At 37.7% G+C, this 23,288-nt stretch overlaps 1 long non-coding RNA gene across 1 annotated transcript in view; it reads right to left on the reverse strand.

The window, feature by feature from the left end:
- Positions 1 to 5,218: 5,218 nt before the first annotated feature.
- The window catches only part of LOC113620010 (uncharacterized), a 46,235-nt gene continuing 28,165 nt past the window's right edge, over positions 5,219 to 23,288 (reverse strand). Inside the window, exon 5 of the long non-coding RNA XR_003432618.1 lies at positions 5,219 to 5,398. This is a non-coding gene — a long non-coding RNA (uncharacterized LOC113620010). The remainder of the gene's footprint in view (positions 5,399 to 23,288) is intronic.

Genomic DNA, 23,288 nt, shown 5'->3' on the forward strand with positions numbered 1-23,288 from the left:
TGTTCTGCTTGAGGGCAAGAAAGAAAATTCCAACACAGTTCTAAGTACACACTAGGTGCTCAATAAATTGTTGATTAACAAAAAAGCAGTGACAAGAATCTCATGTTTTTCTAGAAACAGAGGCAGAATCTAGGCTTTCTCTTTGTCTGGAAGTCTACTTATATTCTGTGTAATGTGGCCGACTCAGAGAGTGTGACTTTATAAGGGCAAGGAAGTAAGGAGACACTCATAAAAAGGTGTGAAAAAGAGACGTTAGGATTGGCAAAGACAAGAAGACCAGCTTCTCGTTTTCACACCATCTCAAAAAAAGAATTTTTTTAAACTGAAGGTATTTTTTTCTGTTTTCTCCTTAATATGGAGAATAATTCTGGGAAGGGCATAAGATCTCCCTAATCAATTGGTCCTCATTGTTCTAGGAAGTAAGTGGGATAGAAAGAGATGGCTTCCAATAAAAAAGAATGAAATAATGCCATTTGCAGCAACATGGATGGACCTACAGATTATCATACTAAGTGAAGTAAGCCATAAGGAGAAAAGACAAATACCATATGATGCCACTTATATGTGGAATCTAAAACATGACACAAATGAACATATCTACAAAAGAGAAACAGACCCACAGACATAGAGAACAGACTTGTGGTTGCCAAGGGGGAGGGGGTGAGAGAGGGATGGATTGGGAGTTTGGGGTTAGCAGATGCAAACTATTATAACATATAGAATGGATGAACAACAAGGTCCTACTATATAGCACAGGGAACTATATTCAATATTCTGCGATAAACCATAATGGAAAAGAATATGAAAAAGAATGTGTGTATATATATATATATATATATATATATATATATGTATAACGGAATCACTTTGCTGTACAGTAGAAATTAATACAACATTGTATGTCAACTATACTTCAATAAAATAAAATTTAAAAAAAGAAAGAAACGACTTCCAGTTTTGAGTAATTATTATTCCTTCATCTCTGCAGCTCCTCCTCAATATCCAAAAAGTAACCAAAATGAGGTGACAGTGGGACGATCTGCAGAACTCTCCCACTGTTCCTGTAATCTCCAACTGAATGGCACCTTCCGGTGCCCAGATACATATCAATGCTCCCTGTGTGTGCTTTGGCTATATGTACAGAAGGTAAAACCCTGAAGAGACAAAAGTACAGAGAAGCTAAATGATTACTGTTCTAGACAACAGAAGATTACAGGTGGTACTTCCATAAAAATTAAGGCATTTTTTCCAAGTGCACTGTCCAAGCAGGTGACATTATGTACACATTCATTAGATCCTATGCAAAACCACCAGTGTCTCCCTATTTTAAAGCATCCCCATTTAAAGGGAATTAGGGCTTCCCTGGTGGCACAGTGGTTGGGGGTCCGCCTGCCGATGCAGGGGACATGGGTTCGTGCCCCAGTCCGGGAGGATCCCGCGTGCCGCGGAGCGGCTAGGCCCGTGAGCCATGGCCGCTGAGCCTGTGCGTCCGGAGCCTGTGCTCCACAACAGGAGACGCCACAGCAGTGAGAGGCCCGCGTACCGCCAAAAAAAAAAAAAAAAAAAAAGGGAGGGAATTAGCCTACTTAGAAAAGAGGGCTGTGTACTTAACTTGAAAACGAGATTTGACAAGGTGACCATCTGTTTTCCCTTTCCCACTTAATTACAAAAGGAAAAATACTTGAAGCCAACCAAAATACCCAAGAAGTAATTGATATTATGACCTACTCATTTTCTCTACAAAGTGCAAAAAAAACGGTCACATTGAGAAGAAGCAGAATTAGTGCCCCAGCAACTAATCTTCCACCACAACCACCTGGCTTGAAGCCAATCACCCTGAAAACAGTGACATTACTCAAGCCTTTGGTAAAGGCTTCCTTTGGGAGGGCCAATGCCCACCGGGTGACACCTTGTTCTACCAGCTTGCCTGGAATCATCCTCACCCAAAGTCAGAGTTTCTTCCTGCAGAGTCTGTTTGGTGTTTTTAAATAAAATATGCTTGAATGCAAAAGTGGAGAAATAGCTCCTAGTATGGAAAGCACAACAGATAAGAAGTCCAAAGATCTAGATACCAACCCCAGGTAAGTCACTCCTTATCTGGGTGACCCTAGGCAAATCACATAACCTCTCTGAGTCTTAATTCCCTCATCTGTAAAACAGGAATGGTAATACCAATCTACTTACCTTATAGAATGTTTGGGAAAGTTTCATAAGATAACTGCAAACTGGTAGGTAAAATGTAAAATACAGGATTAATAACAACATCAACAAGGGACTTCCCTGGTGGTCCAGTGGTTAAGACCCCTCGCTACCAATACAGGGTGCCTGTGTTCGATCCCTGGTCAGGGAACTAGATCCCGTGTGCCACAACTAAGAGATCCTGCGTGCCTCAACTAAAATATCCCGCGTGCCACAACTAAAGATCCCACATGCCACAATGAAGAACTTGCATGCAGCAACAAAGATCCCGCATGCCACAACTAAGACCCGGCACAGCCAAATAAATAAATGAAATATTTAAACGGTAAAAAAAAATGAAAAAATAACAACATCAACAAAAACACATCACAGTAGACCTAAGAAGAATCCCATAAGGGACTTCTCTAGATCATGAGTAAGCACCCCAATCAGTGGTAAGATAGTTTTCTAGCTGCCCCTTCTTGTTTAAAACTGCTGACCAGCTTCCAAAAAGCCACGAGAATAGTCAAGTTGTCTCAGAGAAGTAATTACTTCCGAATATTTGCAATTGTGTAGACCTGACTTTTGCAAGCACAAAAGTGAACTCTGTGTCCTCAACTCTTTAGAATTATCATGAGACTATAGTGACCTTCATTCTAGTGTTGCACTCTCCAGTGTGGGAGCCACCAGCCACACGTGTCCATCTAAATTAAAATTAAATAACATTAATTTTAATTGCTCAGTCATACTAAGCACATTTCAAATGCTCAATAGCCCCAGGAGGCTAGTGACTGCCATGTTGGACAGCACAGAGAACATTTCCATAATAGAAAGTTCTATTGGACAGTGCTAATAGTGCATAAAAACATAAGGTTTACCAAGAGAGAAGCAGGGAAGTAAAGATCCTATGTGCCTTCAAGTTCAAGCTTTGACTCAATTCTGCCTTTTCCTTAGGCTAATGACTTAAACTCCCCAAGACTCAGTTTTCTTCATCTGTAAAACTGAGGCAATAACAGCACTGCTTTATAGGGTAATTATGAAAATTAAGTGAAATAATATAGGTAAGGTATCTAGCATATACACACAATCGATAAATGTTATTTACTACTGTATTTCATCAAGTCTAAGATGCAGAACTTTTCACATTTTAACATATCTCAAATTTGTATGTAATTTACAGTCAGTGCCAATAGAAACTTGGCAGAGAAGTGAGTTGTGACATAGATGTCAATGCCTGCACATGTGCAAATTAGCACGTGTGTAGAAGGTTATAGATTCATCTGAGTCTCACCTAAGCTGGGAAATAAGCCTTGTTTGCATGGCATGTAGTTGAACCTTATTTTAAGTTTGGATTCCAATTGTCCTTGAAAATGTCTTCAAAAAAGAATATATTAAAATTTAACAGAGAAACAAATAATAATTGTCTTTGCAGAATATTGTCAGGCTCTACAAAATACAATTAAAGGCAATAGAAATTGCCAAATCTCTTAGAATAGGAATAGGTTTCTCAAAACTATGAAGGTTTGATGATATCTTTTCTTGAATTCTAGTGATCATTCTGGTACCAGTATCCATCTATCAGAAATACCCAGTTGATTCTTAAGAACTGTTTAATGTCCATTAATATATAATTCAATTAGGAGGGAAAAGTATAATGATGATGTTAACCACACAGGAATTATTCATCAAGCCTGAATACTGAGATATGCCTTAAAATGTCCTTTGTTCTTAAATATGCTAAAGAGGAACAGATTATAAAAGGTAGGTTTTGAGGTGGGGTGGAGGAGGTCACCATGGTGCTACAGATAGTGTCCAAACCAAAATCGACTCAGGAGAACTTTCAGACTTTGACTGTGAAAAAAGCTTAGGCTCCAACCAAACTTAAAAACTGAAGAATGTATGTCTATCAGGAAAAAAAAGTTTTGTGATTTTATAGGTGCTTCTTTTTTCTGAAAAGTTGTTATAAAATTCATGATGTATCTAACAACTTATGATATCTGGTATCAAGGAAATATGGGATTATCAGCAAGAAGAGACATATGAGGAGAGAAAAGACAAATCCCCGATCCCCTAAACTTAGCTCTAGAGGACAGAGCTTTTTAAATTTTATTTAATTTCATTAGTTTTATTGTTAGTAATGCATTTCACTGAACCTGGTAACTTAATTGAAAAACACACAATTATTTTCAAAGTGACTAAGAAAAAAAACCCCTGCCAATTAAACTGATACAAGTACCTTCCTATCATTTAGAATTTTTTATTTTACATTTATTGGAATTATTTCTTAAAACTTATTTTTAGAGATTTATATCATTTATCACTCCCATGTAGTATCCACAAAAAGGAAAACATTAGCAAAAATGCCAATGATTAAGATGCTACAAAAAATTCTTCACCTGAAGAATCCAACAGACCTTTCTGAACTCCAAGATCATCATGAGAGCAACATACTTGAGCACTTCGGGCAAAAATTAACAAGGATTGAAGAACATCCCTCACAGACAACACTGAAACAGTTCCAGAGTCCGGATGGATGGGGCACGTCCCAAGCAGGGAGAAGACAGCGGTCCATCCACAGGAAGACTGCCAAGAGCCTCCAAGGTCAAAAACTAAAATTCACCTTGCAGCCTACAAGCCTGAGAACCTCACAGCCACCCTACAGAAGCCATCCCACAATCTGGCTTGTCAATTCTCTGACATGGTGCTTTTACAAGAATAATATTTACTGGGGTTTTTTTCCCTTGATTTTAAAAGGTATTCTTGTGATTGTAAATAATTCAGGAAAACAACACAATAACAAAATATAAAGGAAAAATGTATGTCCCAGAATCTCATCAATATTGATAGCAATTTGCTGTATTTCATGCCCATCCTTTTCCTGTGCCTTAATTAGACTAATACTAGTGATGTAATTTTGTTAGTTTTGTTTTCACTTAGTATTTCCTGAAGCCAACAGAATATTCTGAAAAAAAATAATAATCCAACAGGAATCACTTTTATATTCAAAGCCATTGATCTCTGTGTTTTCCACACTATTTTATTGAAGGATAATATATATCTTGAATAGAACTTGAAAGAGTGCTCCGCTACTGACTATGGAATTTTATTCCAAGGGACTGACGCTCTGTTGGCAAATGCTGATGTTGGTGCTTCCTTGATCCATTTCAGACAACATCAGGACTTCCATTCCTTCTTCAAATGTCCTTATTTGGTTTGCAGCCTGAAACATCAAGGGATTTTAGTGGCCCAGTCATGAATGAATCAAATTTAATCCCCTCTGTTCTGTTTCTGTGTTTTCCTGTACTTGCAGTGACTTTTGCTTTCAATGCAAAATCAAAATGTAATCTTCTTGAAAAAAAATTTAAACAGCAATAAAACTCAACACATGTAATGGGAACAATGTACATAATTCAACTGAAGCGATAACAATATAGTCAAGACGAGTTTGCTCATGCTGAGGCAATGACAACAGTATCATAACTGTCACCTGAGAAATTACACAATGCCTTTGATGGTAAGATGCAGCTTGATTTCAATGTGTAAATATTGCCATCTTAAAATCAATACTTATCAATTTATATGGAAATATTAGGAATGTGATAAACTTTAACTCAGGAATCCAATCAGCAAAACTCAGACTGCAGGAAACTCTACAGGTCAAACAAGGTAGCTGTTTCAAATAAATTACAAGGAAGGAAAAAAAGAGAGAGAGAAGGGGAAAACAATAGATTAAAAAGAGACTTAGAAGACATTTTAAAATACATGAATATATCTCAATGGATTACTATATTCATGAGACAACTGGAAATTTGAACACTGCATATTTGAAAATATTATTAAATTTTAGGTGTAATAATGGTGCTTTGGTTATGTATTTTTCAAAAGAACCCTTATCTTTTAGGAATACATGTTAAAACAGTTACAGAAGGGATGATATGAAATCTGGGATCTGCTTCAAAATAATCTGGGCAGGTAGAAAGAATGCGAATGTGTGTGTGTGATGGGCAGACTCCTAAAACAGTTCCCTATTGTCCCCACCTTCTGGTAGTTACACCCTTATGTAATACCTTCCCCTTGAGTGTGGGCTGGACTTGGTGACTTTTTTCTAAAGAACAGAATTCAGCAAGGATGATGGGATACTTCTTTTATGATTAGGTTCAAAAGACTGTAACTTCCCTTCTTGTGCACCCTCTTTTGCTCTCCTTCTTGTGGGCAATCTGATGAAGCAAGCTGCCATGTTGTGAGATGCTCTATAGAGATGTCCATGTGGAAAGGAAGGAGGGAGGTCTCCCATCAACAGCTCCCATAACTGAATCTTGCCAACGACCACTTCAGTAAACTTGGAAGTGGACCCTTCAGGTGAGATCTGAGATGACTACAGTCTTGTGAGAGACCCAAAGCCAGAGGATCCAAAAAAACACCATCTAGAGACCTACTCCACAAAAACTGCGAGATAATAAATGTATGTTGTTTTAAACTGCTAAATTTGGGGTAATTCATTTTACCCAAATAGATAACTGATAAAGTATGTGACAAGACTGGCCATGGTTTGATGAATTTGGGGGTGACTAAAAGTATATGGGGGTTCATTTACCAGGCTTTCTACTTTTATATATGTTTAAAATTCTCCATGATAGGCCTGACCTGGTTGCAACAAGTTAGGCTGAATCGCCCTTGTATAGCCCAGCGATGGAACACGCGTGAGTGCGGACGCAGCTGCGCGAGGGGTTTTTTGCTTTTTGCTGTGCTGTGGAGCAGAGCTAGTTCCTCTCCAGCTCAGCTGTGCAGAATAGCACACATTCATGTTGCATGCTTTACAAATAAGCCATGTGGATAAAAGGCTCTTGGTGTTACAGCTGGGAGTCACTGCTGTGCCGCTGAGGTGGGAGAGCCAACTTCAGGACACTGATCCACAAGAGACCTCCCAGCTCCACATAATATCAAACGGCGAAAATCTCCCAGAGATCACCATCTCAACACAAACACCCAGCTCCACTCAATGGCCAGCAAGCTACAGTGCTGGACACCCTATGCCAAACAACTAGCAAGACAGGAACACAACCCCACCCATTAGCAGAGAGGCTGCCTAAAATCATAATAACTCCACAGACACCCCAAAACACACCACCAGACGTGGACCTGCCAACCAGAAAGACAAGATCCAGCCTCATCCACCAGAACACAGGCACTAGTCCCCTCCACCAGGAAGCCTACACAACCCACTGAACCAACCTGAGCCACTGGGGACAGACACCAAAAACAACGGGAACTACAAACCTGTAGCCTGCAAAAAGGAGACCCCAAACACATTAAGATAAACAAAATGAGAAGACAGAAAACACACAGCAGATGAAGGAGCAAGGTAAAAACCCACCAGATGAAGAGGAAATAGGCAGTCTACCTGAAAAAGAATTCAGAATGATGATAGTAAAGATGATCCAAAATCTTGGAAATAGAATAGAGAAAATGCAAGAAACATTTAACAAGGACCTAGAAGAACTAAAGATGAAACAAGCAATGATGAACAACACAATAAATGAAATTAAAAATACTCTAGAAGGGATCAATAGCAGAATAACTGAAGCAGAAGAATGGATAAGTGACCTGGAAGATAAAATAGTGGAAATAACTACTGCAGAGCAGGATAAAGAAAAAAGAATGAAAAGAACTGAGGACAGTCTCAGAGACCTCTGGGACAACATTAAACGCACCAACATTCAAATTATAGGGGTTCCAGAAGAAGAAGAGAAAAAGGGACTGAGAAAATATTTGAAGAGATTATAGTTGAAAACTTCCCTAATATGGGAAAGGAAATAGTTAATCAAGTCCAGGAAGCACAGAGAGTCCCATACAGGATAAATCCAAGGAGAAATACACCAAGACACATATTAATCAAACTGTCAAAAATTAAAGACAAAGAAAACATATTAAAAGAAGCAAGGGAAAAACAACAAATAACACACAAGGGAATCCCCATAAGGTTAACAGCTGATCTTTCAGCAGAAACTCTGCAAGCCAGAAGGGACTGGCAGAACATATTTAAAGTGATGAAGAAGAAAAACCTACAACCAAGATTACTCTACCCAGGAAGGATCTCATTCAGATTTCATGGAGAAATGAAAACCTTTACAGACAAGCAAAAGCTGAGAGAGTTCAGCACCACCAAACCAGCTTTACAACAAATGCTAAAGGATCTTCTCTAGGCAAGAAACACAAGAGAAAGAAAAGACCTGTAATAACAAACCCCAAACAATTAAGAAAATGGGAATAGAAACATACATATCAATAATTACCTTAAATATAAATGGATTAAATGCTCCAACCAAAAGACATAGACTGGCTGAATGGATACAAAAACAAGACCCATATATATGCTGTCTACAAGAGATCCACTTCAGACCTAGGGACACATACAGACTGAAAGTGAGGGAATGGAAAAAGATATTCCATGCAAATGGAAACCAAAAGAAAGCTGGAGTAGCAATTCTCATATCAGACAAAATAGACATTAAAATAAAGACTATTAGACGAGACAAAGAGGACACTACATAGTGATCAAGGGATCGATCCAAGAAGAAGATATAACAATTGTAAATATTTATGCACCTAACATAGGAGCACCTCAATACATAAGGCAAATACTAACAGCCATAAAAGGGGAAATCGATCTTAACACATTCATAGTAGGGGACGTTAACACCCCACTTTCACCAATGAACAGATCATCCAAAATGAAAATAAATAAGGAAACACAAGCCTTAAATGATACACTAAACAAGATAGACTTAATTGATATTTATAGGACATTCTATCCTAAAACAACAGAATACACATTTTTCTCAAGTGCTCATGGAACATTCTCCAGGATAGATCATATCTTGGGTCACAAATCAAGCCTTGGTAAATTTAAGAAAATCGAAATTGTATCAAGTTATCTTTTCCGACCACAACGCTATGAGACTAGATATCAATTACAGGAAAAGATCTGTAAAAAATACAAACACATGAAGGCTAAACAATACACTACTTAATAATGAAGTGATCACTGAAGAAATCAAAGACGAAATCAAAAGATACCTAAAAACAAATGAAAATGGAGACACGACGACCCAAAACCTATGGGATGTAGCAAAAGCAGTTCTAAGAGGGAAGTTTATAGCAATACAATCCTACCTTAAGACAGAGGAAACATCTCAAATAAACATCCTAACCTTGCACCTAAAGCAATTAGAGAAAGAACAAAAAAACCCCAAAGTTAGCAGAAGGAAAGAAATCATAAAGATCAGATCAAAAATAAATGAAAAAGAAATGAAAGAAATTATAGCAAAGATCAATAAAACTAAAAGCTTGTTCTTTGAGAAGATAAACAAAATTGATAAACCATTAGCCAGAATCATCAAGAAAAAAAGAGAGAAGACCCAAATCAATAGAATTAGAAATGAAAAAGGAGAAGTTACAACAGACAGCGCAGAAATACAAAGCATCCTAAGAGACTACTACAAGCAACTCTATGCCAATAAAATAGACAACCTGGAAGAAATGGACAAATTCTTAGAAATGTACAACCTTCCAAGACTGAATCAGGAAGAAATAGAAAATATGAACAGACCAATCACAAGCACTGAAATTGAAACTGTGATTAAAAATCTTCCAATAAACAAAAGCCCAAGACCAGATGGCTTCACAGGCGAATTCTATCAAACATTTAGAGAAGAGCTAACACCTATCCTTCTCAAACTCTTCCAAAATATAGCAGAGGGAGGAGCACACCCAAACTCATTCTATGAGGCCACCATCACCCTGATACCAAAACCGGAAAAGGATGTCACAAAGAAAGAAAACTACAGGCCAATATCACTGATGAACATAGATGCAAAAATCCTCAACAAAATATTAGCAAACAGAATCCAGTAGCACATTAAAAGGATCATACACCATGATCAAGTGGGGTTTATTCCAGGAATGCAAAGATTCTTCAATATGGTGATACACCATATTAACAAATTGAAGGAGAAAAACCATATGGTCATCTCAATAGATGCAGAGGAAGCTTTTGACAAAATTCAACACCCATTTATGATAAAAACCCTGCAGAAAGTAGGCATAGAGGGAACTTTCCTCAACATAATAAAGGCCATGTATGACAAGCCCACAGCCAATATCGTCCTCAATGGTGAAAAACCGAAAGCATTTCCACTAAGATCAGGAAGAAGACAAGGTTGCCCACTCTCACCACTATTATTCAACATAGTTTTGGAAATTTCAGCCACAGCAATCAGAGAAGAAAAGGAAATAAAAGGAATCCAAATCGGAAAAGAAGAAGTAAAGCTGTCACTGCTTGCAGATGACATGATACTATACACAGAGAATCCTAAAGATGCTACCAGAAAACTACTAGAGCTAATCAATGAATTTGGTAAAGTAGCAGGATACAAAATTAATGCACAGAAATCTCTGCCATTCCTATACACTAATGATGAAAAATCTGAAAGTGAAATTAAGAAAACACTCCCATTTACCACTGCAACAAAAAGAATAAAATACCTAGGAATAAACCTACCTAAGGAGACAAAAGACCTGTATGCAGAAAATTATAAGACACCGATGAAAGAAATTAAGGATGGTACAAATAGATGGAGAGATATACCATGTTCTTGGATTGGAAGAATCAACATTGTGAAAATGACTCTACTACCCAAAGCAATCTACAGATTCAATGCAAATCGTACCAAACTACCACTGGCATTTTTCACAGAACTAGAACAAAAAATTTCACAATTTGTATGGAAACACGAAAGACCCCGATTAGCCAAAGCAATCTTGAGAACGAAAAATGGAGCTGGAGGAATCAGGCTCCCTGACTTCAGACTATACTACAGAGCGACAGTAATCAAGACAGTATGGTACTGGCACAAAAACAGAAATATAGATCAATGGAACAGGATAGAAAGCCCAGAGATAAACCCACGCACATATGGACACCTTATCTTTGATAAAGGAGGCAGGAATGTACAGTGGAGAAAGGACATCCTCTTCAATAAGTGGTGCTAGGAAAACTGGACAGGTACATGTAAAAGTATGAGATTAGATCACTCCCTAACACCATACACAAAAATAAGCTCAAAATGATTAAAGACCTAAATGTAAGGCCAGAAACTATCAAACTCTTAGAGGAAAACATAGGCAGAACACTCTATGACATAAATCACAGCAAGATCCTTTTTGACCCACCTCCTAGAGAAACGGATATAAAAATAAGCAAATGGGACCTAATGAAACTTAAAAGCTTTTGCACAGCAAAGGAAACCATAAACAAGACCAAAAGACAACCCTCAGAATGGGAGAAAATATTTGCAAATGAAGCAACCGACAAAGGATTAATCGCCAAAACTTACAAGCAGCTCATGCAGCTCAATATCAAAAAAACAAACAACCCAATCCAAAAAGGGGCAGAAGACCTAAATAGACATTTCTCCAAAGAAGATATACAGATTGCCAACAAACACATGAAAGAATGCTCAATATCACTAATCATTAGAGAAATGCAAATCCAAACTACAATGGGATATCATCTCACACCAGTCAGAATGGCCATCATCAAAAAATCGAGAAACAATAAATGCTGGAGAGGGTGTGGAGAAATGGGAACCCTCTTGCACTGCTGGTGGGAATGTGAATTGGTACAGCCACTAAGGAGAAATGTATGGAGGTTCCTTAAAAAACTACAAATAGAACTACCATACGACCCAGCAATCCCACTACTGGGCATATACCCTGAGAAAACCATAATTCAAAAAGAGTCATGTGCCAAAATGTTCATTGCAGCTCTATTTACAATAGCCAGGAAATGGGAACAACCTAAGTGTCCATCATCGGATGAATGGATAAAGAAGATGTGGCACATTTATACAATGGAATATTACTCAGCCATAAAAAGAAATGAAATTGAGCTATTTGTAATGAGGTGGATGGACCTAGAGTCTGTCATACAGAGTGAAGTAAGTCAGAAAGAGAACGACAAATACCGTATGCTAACACATATATATGGAATTTAAGAAAAAAAAATGTCATGAGGAACCTAGGGGTAAGACAGAAATAAAGACACAGACCTACTAGAGAATGGACTTGAGGATATTGGGAGGGGGAAGGGTAAGCTGTGACAAAGTGAGAGATTGGCATGGACATATATACACTACCAAACGTAAAACAGATAGCTAGTGGGAAGCAGCCGCATAGCACAGGGAGATCAGCTCGGTGCTTTGTGACCACCTACAGAGGTGGGATTGGGAGGGTTGGAGACAGGGAGACACAAGAGGGAAGAGATATGGAAACATATGTATAACTGATTCACTGGGTTATAAAGCAGAAACTAACACACCATTGTAAAGCAATTATACTCCAATAAAGACGTAAAAAAAAAAAGAAATTCTCCACGATAAAGAGTACTTCAAAAGCAATCAGTGAAATACGGTAATAACAATTCACTGCCCCTTCTGTGCCCCACCACTTCATGGCAGTATAGTTATCCTCCACACGGCTGCACTTTTTCTGTATCTTGCATTTTGCTGTATTTCCTACTCTGATTTGTCTACTAGGCTCCATAAGATGGTAAATGTTTACTGAGTATCTGCTAAGTGCTAATGAAAAAATGGTCTAATGCACTGACTTAAAAAAAACAAAACTAAGAGAAAAGGCTCTTTTTATATTATGTCTATGATCAATTTGGGGAATGGCAACAGAATAAGTGAAGGTAAACTAAAGTGATGATTAAAAGGATATATAAATAAAGAAGGGGAAAAAAGGACCTCTGACAATGGACTAAGAAAGAATAGATGAGGGCAAATGTATTAGTTCATTTTCCAGGCTGTGGATTAATAGGTGTCTCTGTGTTTGTTTCTTTTTGTTTTGTTTTGTTTTGTTCAATCTGCCTGACTTTTGACAATTTCACTCGTTTTTAAACCGCAGGGCAAGAGAAAAAAAAAGGGATGTTAATAGTCACATATTTCCCCTTGTCAACACATGTAGAAAATGTTAAAGATGATGGAAACTATCAGAAAAAACTAAACACTGAGTTAATTCACACAAATTAAATACTGAACGTGGATTCAAATTCCCACAGAGCGTACAGCTTGCCAAGTCATTAGAGGTCTAAGTTTATATTTATAAGGTCACATCTTGAGGGACTTCCCTGGTGGTGCAGTAGTTAAGAATCCGCCTGCCAATGCAGGGGCCACAGGTTCGATCCCTGATCTGGGAAGATCCCACATGCCATGGAGCAACTAAGCCCGTGTGCCACAACTACTGAGCCTGCACTCTAGAGCCCGCAAGCCACAACTACTGAGCCCTCGTGCCACAACTACTGAAACCTGCACGCCTAGAGCCCTTGCTCTGCAACAAGAGAAGCCACCACAATGAGAAGCACGTGCACCCCAACGAAGAATAGCCCCCGCTCGCTGCAGCTAGAGAAAGCCCACGCGCAGCAACAAAGACCCAACACAGCCAAAAATAAATAATTAAAAAAAAAAATAAGGTCACATCTCGATAAAATTTAACAAGTGTTTTAGAAGAGATATAAAATGTTTTTTTATCAAACCCACACGTAATTTTCTTATCTTCTTTTGACAGGGATAGTTTTAAATTAGCTATTTGCCACTTCGTTCTTATAAAACGATTATAGGATGTGACTCACTGAGACCTAAATTATGTGAAAGTGCTAGAAAGAAATCTGCTGAGCATCAGCTGTGGAGGCCCCGCGACCTGCAGTCCCTGGAAGCAGCTGTAATCCAGTCCACAAAGGGAGAAACAATGTATAAGTAGTTCATTTTACAAGTTCTGGGTGGGACCACCTGAATTTAAACACAAACTCTGTTTCTTACTAAGGGTACAAGTTTAGGCAAATTCTTTAAATGCCCCAAGCTTCCGTGTGCTCATCTGATAAGAGAGTATGACAATGTAGTTAACGTCTACATTTGTTGCAAGGATCAAGTGAAATAGCACATGACTTAGCACAGGGTGGGGTACTGTAATTACCCCTCCGTAAATGAGAGCCATTATTGCTGTTATTATCAAAACCACCAGAAGATAATCTTAGGCCCTTGGCTACCCAAACCCATATTTTTAGGATGTATGAATGTGAGTTACTGTACGGAGTGTAATAAACTTCCCGCTCCTTTTCGGTTGATATTTTGATATTAAAACTGGGGAGGTAAAGTTAGAAGGATGGGTTTATGCATCCTCCTTTATGATATTGCAATGTAATATACTTCTAGGAACCCAGTATCCAACTAAGTCAGGCTTTCTCAATCAGGGGCAGTTTTGCCCCCAAGTGAGTTCCAGGGGACAATAGGCAATTTGGGACATCTGGAGACATTTTTTTATTGCCATGACTGGGAAGGTGCTACTGGCATCTAGTGGGTAGAGACTAGGGATACTGCTAAACATCCCACACTGCACAGGACAGTCCCCCACCCACAAAGCATTATCCAGTTCAAAATGTCAATAGTGTCAAGGTTGAGCAACTCTGCCCAAGTTAAAGCCAAGAACAGAATTCTCCTTTTAGTTGGCCTTTAAAGGTTTGGGGCAAGCATTTAACAACAGCTAAGACTGATTTTAAGCTCTCTTACTTTTAGCCAATGGAACTACTCATGATTCTTTCATCATACTGACCAAGACTTCAGAAAGCTTCTTCCTGATGCTGTTAGCTAAAACATACTTCACTTATTGAGAAGAAAGAACAGATATTTCATGAATAAATAAGAATCCCACACTGTTCCTTAATACTGTGACCCAGAAAACTGATCCGTACTGTATTGCATATGATATATAAATATTTGACATATAAATAAATATGATGCACTACTTTATATTTCCCTATAGCAAGAGTCTGTGGGCCAACGGATCCAACACCACTATATGTTACAGGTGGGGAGGAGAAGGCAGAAATTGAGCATCCCTACAATTTCTTTAGTGGCTCTGATCTTCCAACCAACCCTCCTCTCCACTCCAATCAAAACACTTCTAACAGTCTCTGTGGATATTTCCAGTAAAAAGCAACAACAGACCCCCACCACCATCAGGTACCTTGGCATTTTACACCACCTATTATTATTTGAAGAGCTTGAAACCAGAAGCCCTATTTTTTCCAGTGAAAATATTTGAACGGGCTGTCAAAAAGCCTCTCAGAAATACGCCCCATCCAACAGCAACAAATCCTGTGCAAACAAATCAAGTGGTGCAGAAATCCTCTGCACGAGATGATAGGGGAGGCCTCCATGCTGACACTGTAGGCGAGCCAAGTTTTCATGTACTTGGATGGCTGACCTCCAACTTCTGACATATTCATTATATTCTAGCATGTCGGTTGCAGATTGCATTGAAGTGATGACAGCTACAAGACAGCCAATGAGGAATATGGCCATTCTGGCAACAGGTGGCCTTTCACTTGCACTGGGAAAGTTAATCTAGTTTATCATCAAAGTATATTATGTTCAAGGAGTGTCATGTTTTGAGAGCTCTAGTGACAGATCAAACAGAGAAAGCATTCTTCCGTGGAACGTGCCATTTCGGGGAGACCAATCCTTTCAAACCACTTCATTGTTTATGCTTGACTCAGGTCTGTTAAGTTACTTCGTTGTCTCAAGGTTTACATTACAGTTCCCAAATTATGGTTTGTGTCCCCTGTCAAAGGCTGACGGAGGTATCTACAATCTCACTTTAAACAATCAAATACCTGTATTGCAAGGAATTTTTAATAGCCCTAATTTGTCAGCAAAAAAAAAACATATTGAAGAATAGGTCAGCAGCTAAAGTCTATTCATCTATTCAAATTGACCATCACACTTCTAGATGAATTTTCAAATTACACATGTTCAAAACCAGCTTTGCCTACCCCCATTCAAAATACAATTTTTTAAAATAATCATTGAAATGAAATCATAGCCAAGGCTCATAATGGAGAAAAAATGGCCCCTGGAGGGTACTAACTTCTCTTCGGGTTTAACCTTGGATTTTGGCAGGAAATCCCTCCCCAACCTCCCTCCCATTCGCACTAAAGCCTGAGATAAATGATGCTAGATGGTAATATTTATTCAGTCATCCCATTCCATGGCTGCCTTCCAAGTTGGATGATTATGTTTTGCTGCACTTTGGACCTCATTTGAAGAACTCTTAATAGTTCTAAAACATAGGGAAGCAATCAAAATGCTCATGTGCCTTGTGGAAAATAATTTTAATTTGCTTCAAAATCTTCTAGCCTATTGGATCATTCTTTATGAAGAGCCTTACTGTAAGAGAAACGGAGTTACACTGTTTATATTTTCTTCGTTCTATGTGAACTCCTCTTTGCCCAGGGATAGTCCAAGACATTTAATCTCTAAAAGCAAATCAGTCTCTCTAATCCACAACTACTCTCCTGCACTAGAAAGGATGGCAATAGTCCCACAAACATATATAGAGAAGGTTACCTATTCATAGTACTTCTCTTGTGTTCTTGGTGGGGTTCTACTAAAGACTCTAAGATAGGCATCAGCTGACTCATCTCAGATTTTGATGATTCTGAGTCATTTACGTTCCATCCTAGCAATTTGGCAAGTACCTCCTTGGGGACTGGTCAAAGTGAGCACCCTTCAGGCCAATGATCTCAAAGCATGCAGTTCCTCTGGTTACTGAACACTTCAAAGAAAAGGACATATTTACACATGTAAGGAAACAAAAGCGACATGATTTACTTTTGCTCTGTAACTACTTCACCCACCTATTACTCAAAATATGGATCAGGAAAAAAAAAAATGGATCAGGTATTCTATTCGATTTAAACAATCACACATACAGCACTAGCTAGACATTGTTCTCAGTACTTTTCATACATATTACAATAATTTAACCTCTTAAAAATCCCATGGGGTAGATGCTATTATTATATCTCTTTTACAGATGAGAAGACTGAGGCCCCAGAGCATAGGCGACTTTCCAAGGCCACAGAACTAGTCAGTGGCAGTCCAGGTTTGAACCTAGGTAGGCTTACACCAAAGTCCACGACATTAACCACCATGTTGCGCTATCTCCACCAGCAAGCAGCATAATAACACTGTAAATAATACCTAAACTTTAATGAGCCAGGCTAGAGACTGTGCAGGGTGTCTGTAATCTCTGCCACAACCCCTGAGAACAGTACAACCATCATCCCAATTTTACACAGGAGGAAACTGATGATTGGAGAGGTTCACCGTTTGGCCAAAAACTCACAGCCAGACAGTGGTGGAGCGTGGACTGGATACTGGGGAGATAAAGAGATGAAACAGAAAATAGTTCTACTTCTGAAGTTTCTGATAGTTTATAAAAGGAGCTGCTCATTGGTCTGAAAGCGTCAGGGACATTTTTCGAAGTACAATCTTTATTCTCCCTAGAAAAGTGAAACTGAAATTCTGGTTAGCTAGTCTTCCTCAGACATTAGAAGTCTATTCCTAAAGAACCTGGAGATTCAGTTGTTACTCCGTTAAGTTAATAAGACTCTAAATCTTCAAAAATACCCAAAGCTAATTCACTTGTGAAAGGAAATAAAAAGAAAGTTAAAAAAATTGAATCCTTTCACAAAGGTAAAATTACTTTGCATTTAAGAATCCCAGCATTTGGGCTTCCCTGGTGGTGCAGTGGTTAAGAATCCTCCTGCCAGTGCAGGGGACACAGGTTTGAGCCCTAGTCTGGGAAGATCCCACATGCCACGGAGCAACTAAGCCCATGCGCCACAACTACTGAAGCCCGCGCGCCTAGAGCCCGTGCTCTGCAACAAGAGAAGCCACCGCAATGAGAAGCCTGCGCACCACAACAAAGAGTAGCTAGCCCCTGCTCGCTGCAACTAGAGAAAAGCCTGCCTGCAGCAACGAAGACCCAACGCAGCCAAAAAGAAAAAGGATCCCAGCATTCATAATTCTTCTTTTTAAAAAATAATTATAGTTAGAAATATAAGAGAAAATGTAATGATATCAAGAAAAAATAATACTAGCAAATGTCATTGTTTTTTCAGGAAGAAAATGAGGTTTCCAGGAGAAAAAAGATAGCACAAATTTTAAAAACAGAATAAAATGTTAAGTTTAAAGCACATGTATGCTGAAATATTATGCAATCATTTAAAATTGTGTTTATAAAGATTTTTATGAGGTTGGCATAGTATTTATTTGTATTAAGGAACAAAGTAGCATAAAGTCTGAATGTACAGTATAATCCATTTCTTCTTTAAAAATGTATTCATTTAGTCATTTACATACACATATAAATTTCAGGTAGTAAATGTACCAAAAATTAACAAAGGAATTCCCTAAATGGTAGGATTACAAGTCATATTTATTTTCTTTATACTCTTTATATTTTTTAAACTTTCCACAATTCAGTACATATTTTATGTTATGAAAAAATACCACTAATTAGAAAACTGTGGAATAACTATCTCACTCTGCACAGATCCCCACCTCAGACATCCACAAGCCCAGGTCGTAGCTGGACTGGAGACAGGTTCTCAAACTGGACTGAAATCTAACTAAGAGGGCTGTTTAACTGAGGAAACACAGGGGGTAAAGGAACAATGGAAATCACTGCCATAAGAGCCAGAAAACAAATGAAGTCAAGTCCATGGGTATGGCAAGATCACATTTGGGAGCACAACAGTATCCACCCCACGGGTTACATGGAGCAAAGTCAGTAGCCTAGAGAGCTAAAGCAAAGTGGGAGGAAGTTCGGAAAGAGGACTAGGCATTGCAGGAACCAACAGGGCTTCCCTTTGGTGCCTTGGGCCTTATCTCTGAAGTGGTTACATTAGCTTAAGGAAGGCACACAAGGCTAGACCAACTAAATTGTGTTGGGTTCCCTAACACAACCACATGAGCCAGCCACACGGTGGGGAAGTACAGCTCATTGACACCTAGTACAAGGATAACCCAAACTCCCTGTTTCCTGCCATAACATAAAATCCAGAACAGCTCTAACATCCCAAGAGCCACCCAGACTCAGGCCTAATTAGAACAAGCTTGGCCAATCCAATAGCCATAGCTGCTTTCAGGATGCTAAAAAGATAGGGATTTTAGGACAACGGAAGGAAGGAAGGAAGGAAGGAGGGAGGAAGGAGGGAGGGAAAGGAAGGAAGGAAGGAAGGAAGGAAGGAGGGAAGGAGGGAAGGAAGGAAGGAAAGGAAAGGAAGAAAATCCTGAGATTTAGAGATTCCAAGGGAAGAGTCTACCTTTAAGTAAATTTCCCGGATCACAGGAAATCCTAGGAAGTTTCAGAGAAGACCAAAATTAGCCTAGTTCAGCTCCTGACTAAGAACCAGGTAAGATGTAAAAACTGTCCCAGAAGTATAACCAAAGACATTGAGCTTGTCCAGATGTAGCTATGGCTTCTCAGAAATGTAGTATTATTTGTGACTACATGTAATGAATGGTCAGATGGTCCAATTCTGCAATTAAATTGAGGCTCAGATAAAATGTTTAACTTTTTATATTTTTATGCTCTGCACTTTTTCATTTAAATTATTCTTTGAATGCAGTGAATTTACTCTGTATTTCTTTGTATCCCATACAACACAGATTATTAAATATTTGATGAGATGTCAAATTAAAACCTAAGAATGATTTACTTTCCCAGTGAATTCCCACTCTCTAGACTTATTATAAGATTTCTCAAAAATTAAGCTAATTATCCATTCTAAATGTAATAGTTTGCATCTACCAACCTTAAAAAAACTTAAAATAACAGCCAAAATGTCACCTGTTTCTTAATGGAAAAGAATATTAAAAGAAGAATGTCTGTCTACATGTATATAACTGAGTCACTTTGCTGTACAGCAGAGATTGCCACAGCCCTGTAAATCAACTACACTTCAATAAAATTAATTAATTAAAAATTAAGCTAATTTAAAAACCATGTGGGGATTAAAGCATTTATTAGAAATGTTCGTGGATATCGAAAAAAATTGAAGTAAGGATAATAATTCTTTTTACTTTATAGATAATTCAAAATAAAATCTTTATTTTTACACAAATTGCTTCATATTTTGTTTTTGGGTTTTTTTAATGAGATGGTGCATTTTTTTTTTTTTTGGGGGGGCCATGCCGCGTGGCTTGTGGGATCTTAGTTCTCAGACCAGGGATCAAACCCAGGCCCGTGGCAGTGAAAACACGGAGTCTTAACCACTGGACCTCCAGGGAATCCCCAGTTCATATTTTGAAATCACTCATTGGTGTAATCTTTTGGAAGAAATTTTAATATAATACGTATTTGTTAGCAGTTCAGAAAATCTATTCAAGAAAGTAATCACAAAAAAAAGAAAGTAATCACATAATTCAGTTTATTTCTTCAAATTAAGGCATTTCACTATTAAACTGCAATATTATCTGACTAATTTTCAATTAAAAGAATGCACTTTTAATTGAATAAACAAGAAATTAAGTTTCACCAACATGTTGTACTAAATTGTAACATAACACAAAATAGGAAGAAAAGACGGGAGGAATAAGTACATATATATCCTTGGTATTATAATGAAGAAATATTAGTTGGATTATTTTTAATTACACAACACCAAAAAAAGAACTTTGTAGATTTCAAAAACAAAATCAACGAAAAGAAAATAAGACTATGTGTTGATAGAGCCTCTTTTTACAGAAAACTTTTTCTTCTAGAATACTACCTTAAACTTAAATTCAGAAAGCTATATACCAAGTTATTCATGGTAGTCTTATTTATAATAATTTAGTTGACTGCAACCTAAATACTAGCTATGGTTTGAAACATAAAGCAAATTATTTAACACAGATGAATGGGATAGAACCAGAAAAAAATATGTTAATTATATACTTCTAATGTATAAAATATTTATGATGAGCATTATATTTGTGGGATAATTATCCTGAATACTCATGGACCCTTTTGCATAATTACCAGTCTAGAGCAGCATTCTAGAACCTCCTATGGCTCGGTAAAATGAGAACTGGTTTGGAATGGGCACCCTTCATGGTCCGTCCACGTAGGAAAACTTTGTTCTACAAATACATCTGTAACAATCAGTCCAAAACGGCCAGGACTTAATTAATAACTGACAGCTTCCCTAATTTTTGTCCCTGCTTCCAGCTTAGGATCAACCAGAGAAAGCCAAAAATATACCTCTAACCAGTCACATAGGATACCCTGCTTCTGGTTATCCCACCTCCAGCTTCACCATGCCAACAACCGCCAAGCAGGGCATACCTGAAGCCTTCGCCTTTTTCCACTATAAAGCTTTCCCATGTCTCTCCCTGTATATGAGTCTTGCCAAACACGAGTGATGGTGGCTGACTTCCTTGCTACAGCAAGCTCTAAATAAATATCCTTTGTTTTTCTCATTTGATTGGTTTTCATTTATTTCCACACCGTGGAAGAACTGAGAAAATGCCATGACAAACTTGTAAAAGAATTCATAAAAAGGCAAAGTCACTTAGTTATTGCAAAGTGTGTATCATGGAATTTATACCTAAATATGACATACAAGGTAAGAAATACATGTAAACATTTAAGAGCACCCCCCTTTGAGAATCTCTGTAACATCTTTTTTTAATACATTCTCACATACAGTGATCTCCAAGCATCTTTAAATTTGTACACCATTAATAAATTTTGGCAAGCACTACCAAAATATAGATACTTATTTATACACTTGTACATGTAACAAATTTAGACAATTTACAGGATGAGATAAAGTGAAATAAAACTACTTTTAAACATTTGGTGAATCATGATGACTTCACGCTATCAGTAGCTAATGCCTTTGTTGTGGGTGTAAATTCACAAAAAGCTTTTAAAATAATTTCCAAGTTTTATGTCTAATAATTCGATGATTAGATTGTTATTGTTTTTGCCTCTTAAATGGCTAAACGTGAACTCATATTAGGTGTGGGTAAAATGTCAGCTCTGCCATGTTCTAAATGCTTGCCTGTGCTTAATCACTGTTATTATTATATTTTATCTGTGGTGTCTCTGCCAGAACCTTTTTAGTCCACTTTCCATCTCAAGACTGAAATGCAAACAACATAATATCCTCTATACAACTATTAAAACAGGCCCATATAGTCTATAAAAGTTTGCAGGATGCTGAAAGCGAACAGTCAACTGTCTACCAACATCCAATTTTTTGTGGAACACCCCAAAATAAGTGTCAATCAATAACTTAAATATTAGTAAACTTATTTCTCATTTTAGATAATATATGAATAGCAAATTAATAGATAAATAGAATTTCTAATATTTTCCTCCCACTGCTCAATGGATACTTGTGTGGAGATATGCTTTGTAGACCAGTCTGCTACTATATGATGTCCCTGAGTTTAATCAGCAAACAGGTTTTTTTTCTTTCTTTTGAAAATAAAGGTGAAGAGGAAATGAGATGGCAACTGTGTTTACATTTCCTCTTAAATTCACATTAGGAAAGGGATTATGCATAACTTTTTGTGACTAATGACCTTCTGAGCTAATGGAAGGAGAGGTAGATCTGAAGAATAAAACAATAGAGCCTTCAAATATTTGTTATTCCAGCTTTCCTGTTTTCCTTCTTTGAAAATTGGCAGCTCCAGAGTTCAAAGCATTTCAATATTTAGTTCATGTTAAATCCGCACAATTATCTTATAAAAATTATGCATCGTAAGTGGCTTGGTAAGCACATTAGCTGATTCTCATATTACCCAAGAGAAGGCATGTCAACCAGATGTGCTGATAAATCTAAGTTCAACATTTCTCAGTACGAACAGTCACTTATCTGCATTTTTAGTAGCCATGTTTGCGATTCCCGTCATTTGTCATTAGTGCTCTAAACTTCCCTTCTTTATTTCTCTCAGTAATGACAGAATTTAAATACCAATACCTCAGCCATTTTTGAGTCATTCATATTATGCATATCTCTACTGATTACTGAACTTTTAAAAAACTTTTATCTACTTCTTCCCTGATATATTTGTGAAAGTTCCATTATCATTATCTTTTTCTGCTAAAAAACTCTGTTTGCTCTTTGGCTATTATCTTTTCCTTGTCAGTCATAACTAATGGGACTGAATCTTGTTTAATTTTTTTCCATCTATTCTACTCCTGTCATGCTT

This window comes from Aethalodelphis obliquidens, unplaced genomic scaffold, assembly GCF_003676395.1.
Source record: "Aethalodelphis obliquidens isolate GAN/ISIS:26980383/991018 unplaced genomic scaffold, ASM367639v1 scaffold7, whole genome shotgun sequence".
In the NCBI taxonomy this organism is placed as follows: Eukaryota; Metazoa; Chordata; class Mammalia; order Artiodactyla; family Delphinidae; genus Aethalodelphis; species Aethalodelphis obliquidens.